Here is a 10,520-nt window from a genome sequence, read left to right on the forward strand (position 1 = left end):
AAATAACTTACCTTCCATAAAGGAAATGCTCAAAGATGCTAGAACCGATCTCGTGCTGCTGCAGTGTTCTCATATCCCACAGAATTGATGCACAATATATAAATACTCAAGTCCAATATTAAAAACTCAAGCACTTGACTAACTTTAATGAAGTTTCTCAAACTATAACAATATATTTAAAGTGCATATATATATTTTTAAGAAAGATTATTGTTGATAACTTCTCTATAAAAATAAGTTTGATGGTTTGGTCCATCTAACTTTACTACTATGAGTATGAACATTTAGCTTTTAATATGTGGTCAGTCTTGTTCTACCTTCTCTCAACACTGACACCAACAGAGAAGCAAAAGGAGCTAACAGAGTGTTAATATGTGAGGATCAGCAGGTGATTCTGGACACAATGCATTCCAGGAGGAGGTACCCATGTAACCAGATCTGGGTGATATGGTTTATTCTTCCTTCCCTGATTTGGACAACCAGGAATAGGAGGAGAGTAGTGGTTCTGATGGGCATTCCCTCAGAACATTCCTGGCTTCTTTCTGGGCAAAGGGTGCCACCTTGGAGGAGGCGGGAATATCAATTCTGAAATCTGGTACACAGGGCTTGGGGCTGCCCTCACCCAATTGGGTTTCACTTCTACTTCCTTACTTGTTTCTTCGTCTGAAGAAGAGGATCCTGAATGAACATCAGAGGTAACTAACTTTCATGGAGATTTCCTCCTGGTTCTCATCCTCATTTTCTTTTTTAAAGATTTTATTTATTTATCTGACAGAGAGAAAGAGAGAGCACAAGCAGTGGGAGCAGCAGAGGGAGAGGGAGAAGCAGGCTCCCCGCTGAGCGGGGAGCCTGACTTGGGGCTCGATCCCAAGATCCTGGAATCATGATCTGAGCCAAAGGCAGATGCTTAACCCACTGAGCCACCCAGGCGCCCCTCTCATCGTCATTTTCAAAGCTGACACCAGTGAACGCATTGTTTTTCTCTCCGTCCCCACCCCACACCCGACAGCCCACCTCCCACGGCGCCCCACACAGAGTGAGCTCCTTTGGCAAACCTAGGTCCATGTACAAGGTGCCCCTGTTCGCACAGGCTTCCAGGACGCCGGGATCAACTGTGAAACTTACAGGAATGCATCTGTAGGCCTGTCCTTCTGACGGTTTTTCTGTATGCCACTGATTTTTCTATTTTTCTGGAGGTATGAGTGAATTTCTCAACAAATCTCTCAACGGCCTCTTTTTTCAAGTTACCATGTTTTCGAACTCGCCTTGTGAGAAAGAAGGCAACAGCATCAATTTCCTTCTTCACCTTTCCCTCCGCCGGGGCTCCGGGGGGGGGGAGGGGGGGCGCTGGGGCTGCACACTTGGCAGCCGCCTCCACACAGTCCAGGGTAGGAACCCCAGCGCCGCCTCTGCGCAGTGAGCCTGATCCCAGCCTGGGGCTCCCGCCTCGTCTAAATACTTCTCTTTAAATTATAAGATTTATCAAGTGGTAAGCTGGGAGTTATTTTGTTGTGTTATTCATAAAGTATTTCAAGGAGAGAACCAAAAGACATAGTAGCACTTTACTGGAAATTACCTATCCACTTCCCTATTGCCTATTTATACCCCATCTTATTCCAGAAAAGATTGAATGTGGCTTGCAAAATGACATAAAATACTTAGATAGCATAAATAAAAGCAGAGCAAAAGAAAGAAACAAAGGACATAAAACGGAACTAGGAACGATGGTAAAATGTACATCATAAAGATCCATATAGTTGCTACAACGGAGTCATAAATTTGGCCCTGAGCATTCTACCAAGTTCACTGGCAAAGGGAAACCTGATCAGTTCCTCAACGCACAGGGTTTATAACACAGAAACAGCAATTTATCAGGATGAACATGATTATTGTCCTAAGATCAGACAGGATGTGCTTACTAATGTTCTTATATTTTACCTCAATATAGGCTGATGATCACAGTAGAGAGCAATTTAATAAAAGCAGTTCTGCAAGGAGGAAATAGCTCCTGGTAACTTGCCCCTCCTTATTTACCTACTTGCTGTATTCAGCATGACTAGCTAAGAATTACAGTATACACAGCATGCAGTTGCCAGAACAGTCCCCTATGCAGAATACCCATGTTTATTTCCAAATTATCATTTTATTTTCCATGCAATATATTTCTAATAAAACACTGAAGGAAAAAATAATCCTGTATCTTTAACAATGTCATTCAAGAAAAAACAACCAATAATCTTGACTTCTATTATAGGCTTTTTTGTTTGCTGCTGTATAAAGAAAATTATGACCTTTAGCCTTTAAAAACTCAGAAATATTCTCTCTCATTTCTATTTGCATAAAGTCTGTGGAGTTCAGCACTGCATCAGCCACATTATTTCAACTCTCCTCTCGTTATTTTAATTATCACAAAGATGTATAAAGATTATATTGTTTGACAAAGTCATGAGGACAAGCAAATAACAGTGTTTTTAAAAAGGAAAAGGTGAAATTTTACTCTTTGACACATAATTGTTTCACCTTCTAAACATAAGGTTAAAAAGAAAATAGTTTTAAATCAGCCACTGGGTGGTGGGTGGGAATTTTAGATTCCAACTGAACAAGCTTTACTTTCACAATGGCTATATGCTAAGCACCGTACCAAAGGTTTTCACACGAATATCCCAAAGTAAGTGTCCTGGCAACAGCCGAGTGGGGGCTATCATTCCTATTTTACAGAAAAAGAAGCTGGGGCAGTAACGCTATGGTCAGGAAAATTTTTCTATAAAGGGACAGAGAATAATTATTTTAGATTGTGGAGCATTAAGTCTTTGTCACAACCACTCAGCTCTGTGGCTGTCATGGGAAAAGCATAAACCATACTTAAAGGAATGGGTGTGGCTCTGTTCCAATAAATTCTTAATCTCAGGAAACAAACTGAGGGTTGCTGGAGTGGTGGGGGGTGGGAGGGATGGGGCAGCTGGGGAAGGTATGTGCTATGGTGAGCGCTGTGAATTGTGCAAGACTGTTGAATCACAGATCTGTACCTCTGAAACAAATAAGACATTATATGTTAAAAAAAGAAGAAGAAGAAGAAGATAGCAGGAGGGGAAGAATGAAGGGGGGGAAATCGGAGGGGGAGATGAACCATGAGAGACGATGGACTCTGAAAAACAAACTGAGGGTTCTAGAGGGGAAGGGGGGGTGGGAGGATGGGTTAGCCTGGTGATGGGTATTAAAGAGGGCACGTTCTGCATGGAGCACTGGGTGTTATATGCAAACAATGAATCATGGAACACTACATCAAAAACTAATGATGTAATGTATGGTGATTAACATAACAATAAAGAAAAAAAAAGAAAAGGGGGGATAAAAAACTATCCACAAAAGAGATGGCAGATCCACAAAACTGATCCTTGGGCCATAATTTGCACACCTCTGAATCTCAATGTTTTTTCCAGTCCCTCATAATTTCTTTAGTACCTAGACTCCCATTTTAAAATAATGAGTTATTGGGGCACCTGGGTGGCTCAGTTGTTAAGCATCTGCCTTTGGCTTAGGTCATGATCCCAGGGTCCTGGGATTGAGCCCCGTGTCTGGCTCCCTGCTCAGCAGGAAGCCTGCTACTTCCTCTCCCACTCCCCCTGCTTGTGTTCCTTCTTTTGCTGTGTCTCTCTCTATCAAATAAATAAGTAAATCTAAAATAATGAGTTATTTGTTGACAAATTTTGGCTAGTTATTTTTAATCTAGCCAAAATAATATCCCAGCAAACTTGTTAGAAAAATATTTTAAAATATTCAATCAATTATCTACTAACGGTTTTATGCGTATGTTGACAGATACACTTCAAAAATGTTTTTGTTGAGTTCAAAGGTACCCTCTTCTTTTTATTACTGAGAAGAAGAATGGTCTAAAGCCAATGATCTATTTCTACATTTAAAAAAAATAGAAAAAGAAGAGCAAATCAAACCCAAATCACACATAAGGAAGGAGATCATAAAGATAAGAGTAGGGGCGCCTGGGTGGCTCAATCGGTTAAATGTCTTGACTTCAACTCGGGTCATGATCGCAAGGTCCTGGGATTGGGCCCAGTAGGAGTCTGCTTCTCCCTCTACCCCTCTCCCTACTCATGCTCTCTCTCTCTCTCAAATAAATAAATAAAATCTTTAAATGGGAAAGAAAGATAAGAGTAGAAATCAATGAAATAGAAAACAGAAAAATCATTGCAGAATATCAGTAAAACCAAAATCTGATTGTAGAGAACAATAAAGTGGATAGACCTCTAGAGGGCAAAGAGGAGAGCTAGATATTTTTACCCTGGTATCACAAATGAAGACACTGAGACTCAGAAATGACAGGATCTTAACTCAAACCCACGACTGTTGTGTCTAAATTCCATTTTATTTTCAATATGCCAGCAGTGAATAGACTATACTGTATATTGTGGGGTGTTATGGACAATCAAGTTTTCCCATCTATTTTCCCTCAGCCTTAAATGTATGACCAAGCACCAAAAATGGAATTGGAATATTTTGAGCACCTGAAGTTAGACACACTACTGTATTACCATTTATCAGACAGTAACATTATAGTTTATTTCCAGAGTCACAGCCTATGCCTGTACAACAGAGAACTCTCATCAATACTATTCACACAATGGTGTGAGTGAGTGGTTCCCCTGAAGGCCACTTTCACTACCATAGCTGGTGGTTGTTCTGGTTCATTCGTTCATTAAACAAATATCTACTGAGTGTCTGCTATGTACTAAGCTCTGGGATAGACTCTGAGGACACAAAGATTAGGGGGGATCTTAGAGTTTAGTGGGGAAAATGAGCAAAGGGACAGGTAATTATAATAGATTATAGTGAGAGCAGAATGACCTGGTAACTCTTACGAGAGACTTCTTAGAGAACAAATGAATATCGGGATTTGCCTCTATTCTCTTACCATACGGGCTTTTTACTCCTTTGCCACTAGGATTCCTAGGATTCCCGCTCCACAGAGGTAGTGCTGCCCTGAAGGTCAAAGCAGGAATGGCTGGTTCCTGGCTCCTTTATGGGAAGATTATGGTGGATTCTTGGTGTTGGTTCATTATAGATCTCTTAGGTAAGTTCATCTATAAAGTAAACAAACTCGTGTCTGTGACAATTGATTGTCTTTCTTTTTAATGTCAAAGTTATTAGGCTAACAGACTCTCCCCATCAGTGACAAAACTGAGATGAAACATGGGAAGGGAAGGAAATGGACAAACCTCCTTCTGCCAGAGCTACAAATCCCTCAAGCAGAGAATCCATGAGTGTCTTGCTCATGATGAAATTCCTCTCCCACCCAACGCTGCATGTGAACTATCCACTGCTGGATTGCACTTAACCATCCTATGTATAAATGGATGACTGAATGATAGATGCATGAAAGTACTAGCCAGGGAATGTGGACGTTTCAGTGGATAGGAAAGAATGTTCTAAGCAGAGTGAACAGCATATGCCCCCCCCCAAAAAAAAAAAAAATCCAGGGACAGTATCAGAAGTTCCAGCAACGGAAAATAGACCAGACTAGCAAGAGTTGAGTATAAAGTGGTTTATAAGATATGAAAGCTAGAAATGTAATTCTGAGTCCAATCATTGCTCAGTTCAATCATTTGGCATCATGACCTTGTTCAATAAACTGTTTCCCTGTCTATGGACTGGGCAAACATTCCCAAGCATATCGTAATATCTAGTTAATAAAACATCAAATCACCTTCTCTGTGTCCATCTGCTTTTATGGGGGTATCAATAAACCATCTATCATTGTGAGTATAAGCACATGTAAGATTTAAAACACGTAATGCTTTTATAATTTTCCCCAATTCTAGTAACTTTATCTGCGTTTTCATGGTTGGGACATTTGGAAAATCATTCTATAATTTAAAAATACTATTAATCAATCTGAAAATTAACACTTTCTTTCTTGTGCTTGCAGCAATAGCTTCTGAGAACTTTATCTCAATTAGAAATGTCCAATTATAATAAATGCCTCTAATGAAGATGTAAAAGGACAAGAATAAAAGTGGAGAAATGGGAACACTGAAGAGATAGGTTCTAAAGGGCAACCATTATTTAGTTTCTTCTAATTGCCTTCAGAACTCACTATCTCCCGTAAAAGGAGGAGATCTGAATTATATATTATGTATTAGTAACAATTGTACTCTGGGAGTTTCTCCAGGCAGTTCACATAAATGGGAAACAAATGCATGTGAGGTCCTGCATATCCATCTATGGATAATAATACTAATTTTAAAGTATACTAGGAAATAAAAGGTTAATCCTTACCTATTGTTCTTAGATCCCTATTGTCTTGTTCAGATCCACTTGTGAAAAAGGTAGGAGAAAATAAATTGTCAAGTGCCAACATCTATTCATTTTAACCTATGAGCTCATATTTTAACTGTAAGAAATTTTTAAATGCCTCAGCCTTATTTCTTAATTACTAGGACATTAATTCTACCAGCTCTGGGTTCATGTGGCACACATGTGGGAATAATTCTTGACCAGCTCGTAAGAAGCGATTAAAATTCGAGGGTTCTGGCTAGACTTGCAGTCACACATGTAGCATTAGAATCAAAGCCTATTTGAATGAAATCGATAAGCACAACATTGTCTTTTGCAAATCAGCATCTGTCTAAGGATGGAACAGCACATTCAAATTGATGTCTGTGTAAGCAGATAGATTTAAGTCCAGAGATGGGGGAAACTCTGACAAACTTGTCCCTACTACTAATAATCAATTTTTGCTCTATTTTTGCCCATAAGGAAGCCTAAAGCTTTTAGGAAACTACACAGGAGGTCTACATAATAAATATATGTCTATTATTTATCTATCGTCTATTAAGGTTATAGTTCCATGATTTAGTTTAATTCTCACATTCCTATGAGTTAGAGAAGTTGGTTTTAGCACCTCTGTTTTCCTGATATGGAAAGTGAGGATGACAAACTTGACCCATGACACAGCTCAGAAGAGGAGCAACCAGGATTTGAATCGAAGTCTAACGCCAAAGCCTCTGTTTTTTCTTCACTACCCACAAAGTGCCAATCCTACATAAGCCTTTTGAAACATGCAAATAGGGACTTGGGATATGTAGCAACTTTACTTTTAGTGCTCATACATCAGTACTTGTCTTTTCCTTCAGAATAAAGGGGATGCTTCATAGTCATGGGGGAAAGTATGAAATAACCTATCCCTGTAGAAAAGCTCATGTAAAGTACGCTAAACAGAAGAGACCCAAAATGAATATATTCTGTTTACTATGGTTCACATTTAAATATTATTCTATAGACAAAAAAATGACATCTATGGCTGTTAATATAATCACCGAGGCAGAGAACATTCTCTCACCTCCACCTTGAATGTGAAATAGTTCTACAAGAAACATTCTCCAAGAATATTGCTATTGCTATAACAAATTAACCATAACCCCCTCCCAGATTCCAATTATGGAAAATCTGCCTCAACAAAATTCCACTTAAAAAAGAAATAAGGTACAGAATGAACCACAGATTTGCTCAGGGAAACTGGGGTAAGGGCAGGACCAGTGATGAGATTGTTTCCTGGATTTCCTTTTCTGATAGTCTTGGTTAGGTAGTTGAACAACATAAGAGCTAAGGCCACTGAAGGGAAGTCCGCTTGATGAGAACGCGAGGAGAAAGGGAGAATGGGGCCTCCAAGACTCCTGTTCATAATGCATCTGTCGGTAATTCCTCCCAGCTACACCCTAATCCTCCACTAGCTCCTCTTCCTCCTATGACCCTTCCCCGATACTTTACCTCTCAGACATTCAGAAATGATTTCAAAGTGAGAGCTCTAAGTAAACAGAAGTACCACTTCCTGTCATGCCCTTAACTAGATGCAGCATAGATGTTAGAAACATGGACTCCGGAGCCATTCGGCTTGGATTTGTATCATAGCTTTGCCATAGACTTGGGCGTGTTGAATATGCTTCACTTTCTCCATATATATAATAGGGTAATAACAGTGTCTCCTTCACAGAGTTGTGGTAAGGATTAAATGTGGAACACCAGTGCCTGGAACAGAGAAGGTTTTCAATAAATGTTAGCTACTGTTAATATTTTGAAGAAGTTGAGTTCTCCACTTCCATACCCTTATACAGTTGATCCTTAAACAACATGGATTTGAACTGCATGGGTCCACTTACACACAGATTTTTTTTTACAGTACAGTTCTATAAATGGATTTTCCTTATGGCTTTCTTATTAGCATTTTCTTTTCTCCAGCTTGCTTTATGGTAAGAATACCGTGTTTAATAGATATTAAATATTTTTTCCACTAGAAAACTGAAGAATTGTTTCCCACGTAATTCAGTAAAAATGTGGGTATAATTGAGGATATCTCACTCAACCAGCTAAGGTGAGTCAGGTGAGGTCACAGCGATCATTTGGCACAGACTCCCCACCTCCCCAACCCCACCCTGTCCCACTGCCCCTGCTTTCCCACCCTCTCTTTGGTCCCTCCCTAATTCTGTAGTGTGTGTCACCTTTCACCCACAGGGGAGATGATTAGTGATGTGCTGCTGGGTACAATTATTAAAAGTGTAATTGTTATTTACACTCCTTCTGCTGAAACGAAACCCATCATATCTCATTTGGTTTTATTAATTGCCAAACTGTTCCTTTAACTCTCTCAACAACATGGTACCTACTACTCAGTGTTCTTCATTGGAGAAACAGAAGTGTCTTAAAGAAGGTAACGAGATCTTTTCACTTTCTTCTACCTTATGTACTTAATCATCAAGGGCAGATGGGGATGGCATCTAAGGAGTGAGCAGTGGCTGCAGGGAAGCTGGCAAGGCATTTGCCAGGCTTGGAACCCAGCAGATATACCATTAGCCACAGTGGCCCATGATTCAGTGAGTCCCATCACAATCCAGGCTACCTTCCTGATCTCCTTCATAGTCCAGTCCAGGAACCCAAAGAAACATCATCCTGGAATCAGAAGATTATGGAGTTATACAGGCTTGGAGTTGAGTCCCTCCAAACAGAAGTGACCCAATCAGTCAATTTTCACCTGTTTAAATTTCCCGTTGGGGCTCTTCAGAGATTCAAGTTCAGCAGTGTACCCAGGGCTTTGTTTTATGGACAGAATTAGTGTCTGTTTAATATGAGAGCACGTGAGCCTGAACTACCCACCATTCCTTGCAGGTATCACTTTAAAGGTAGTTATTCAGTCACCTGATTGTACTATTGTTGAAACACTTTCCTGTCTTCGTCATTAAGAGTGGTATGCCAGGCAAAGAGTCTTTGCTTGTACTGCCTTCCCCCTTAGCATTAAAAAAAAAAAAAAAAAGCATTTGGTTTGTCAAAATTTGCTTGTCACTTAGCCATGTTGATTTTATGTATGAAATACGACCGCAGTCTAATGAGACTACTATCTTACAAATGCAGTGGCATTTATGCATCCTAGTGAATGCCAATTACTTCAGAGTTATGGGGGAAGAAAACACAGTTACAGTGGCTTCTATAGTTGCAAACATTTTGGGAGCTCCCATGCTAGAATTCAGCAGACAGTGTGGCATTTTTGGGGTGGGGGGCACTCTCATGTATGCTTCTTGTTTTCCATCCTGCTTGGGTAAACGAGGACCCAAAGAATGGGTCTGTTCAAATGGTAGGCACTGCAGAGGCCCAGAGCATGTGGTTAAGGGCACAGGCTCCAGGGACAGAGCGCCCAAGTTCAAATCCTAGCTCTGCTCCACATGAGCTGGGCAACCCTGGGTGAGTTTCTTACCACCTTTCTGTCTCTGTTTCTCACCTGCAAAGTAGGGATACTAAAATTAGTTCTACATCAAAGCGTCTGGGGCAGACCTGGGGCTTCAGGTCAGGTTCAAATTATTTTAGCTGTGAGGATAAGGTCCCTGGGAAAAATCAGAAGAGGAATATGGTTTTGCTGAACAAAGAAGTATGAACATTAAACTTCTATTTTTTCCTCAACAAAATATCCTTAAGCAATTAAGTTAAATATGAACAGCCAAGTACCTGCTGTTTAAAAAAAAAAAATGGAGCACTTTTTATAATTAATGTCTTAAATCTTTAAAAAATAACAGATTCTCCAGAATGTAAAGAAAGAGCAGAACAAGGCGTTTCTAAATTAGCATTCCTGTTTTGTAGACAAATTAGAAGTTACTGAGAAATGAAAGGGCAGTCTCTATTTCCTCATTTAGCTTGCCTTCAAGAATGTGGAGTCTAAGCTCGAGGCTCTGGAACGATTTTACCGCCTCCCCTCAGTAATCCATGTACCTGGAGTTGGGTCAGCTTGACAGGTCAAATTTAGTTTGAGGGAACAAATTGGAAAAGTAAAATCAGTTATTGGTTAGTTTTAAAGACCTTCAAGTTGCTTAATTACAGTCTTTACTGAATTTTTCAAATCTATTTTTATTCCTCATTAAGAACTGAGTGGCTGGAACCACACGCAGAAAGGGGGCTGCCATCTGTGTAGTTAGAAGGCCCTAGTGCAGATGGACCCACTGAGCTCCATGACTCGCTCAGAGCGC

General features: G+C 40.1%; 1 pseudogene; it reads right to left on the bottom strand.

Annotated features, from left to right (window-relative positions):
- Nucleotides 1-367: 367 nt before the first annotated feature.
- LOC112822975 (protein BTG3-like) lies at nt 368-6,567 on the bottom strand (annotated as a pseudogene).
- Nucleotides 6,568-10,520: the final 3,953 nt, after the last annotated feature.

This window comes from Callorhinus ursinus, unplaced genomic scaffold, assembly GCF_003265705.2.
Source record: "Callorhinus ursinus isolate GAN/ISIS: 27379988/994484 unplaced genomic scaffold, GSC_fseal_2.0 scaffold5, whole genome shotgun sequence".
Lineage (NCBI taxonomy): Eukaryota > Metazoa > Chordata > Mammalia > Carnivora > Otariidae > Callorhinus > Callorhinus ursinus.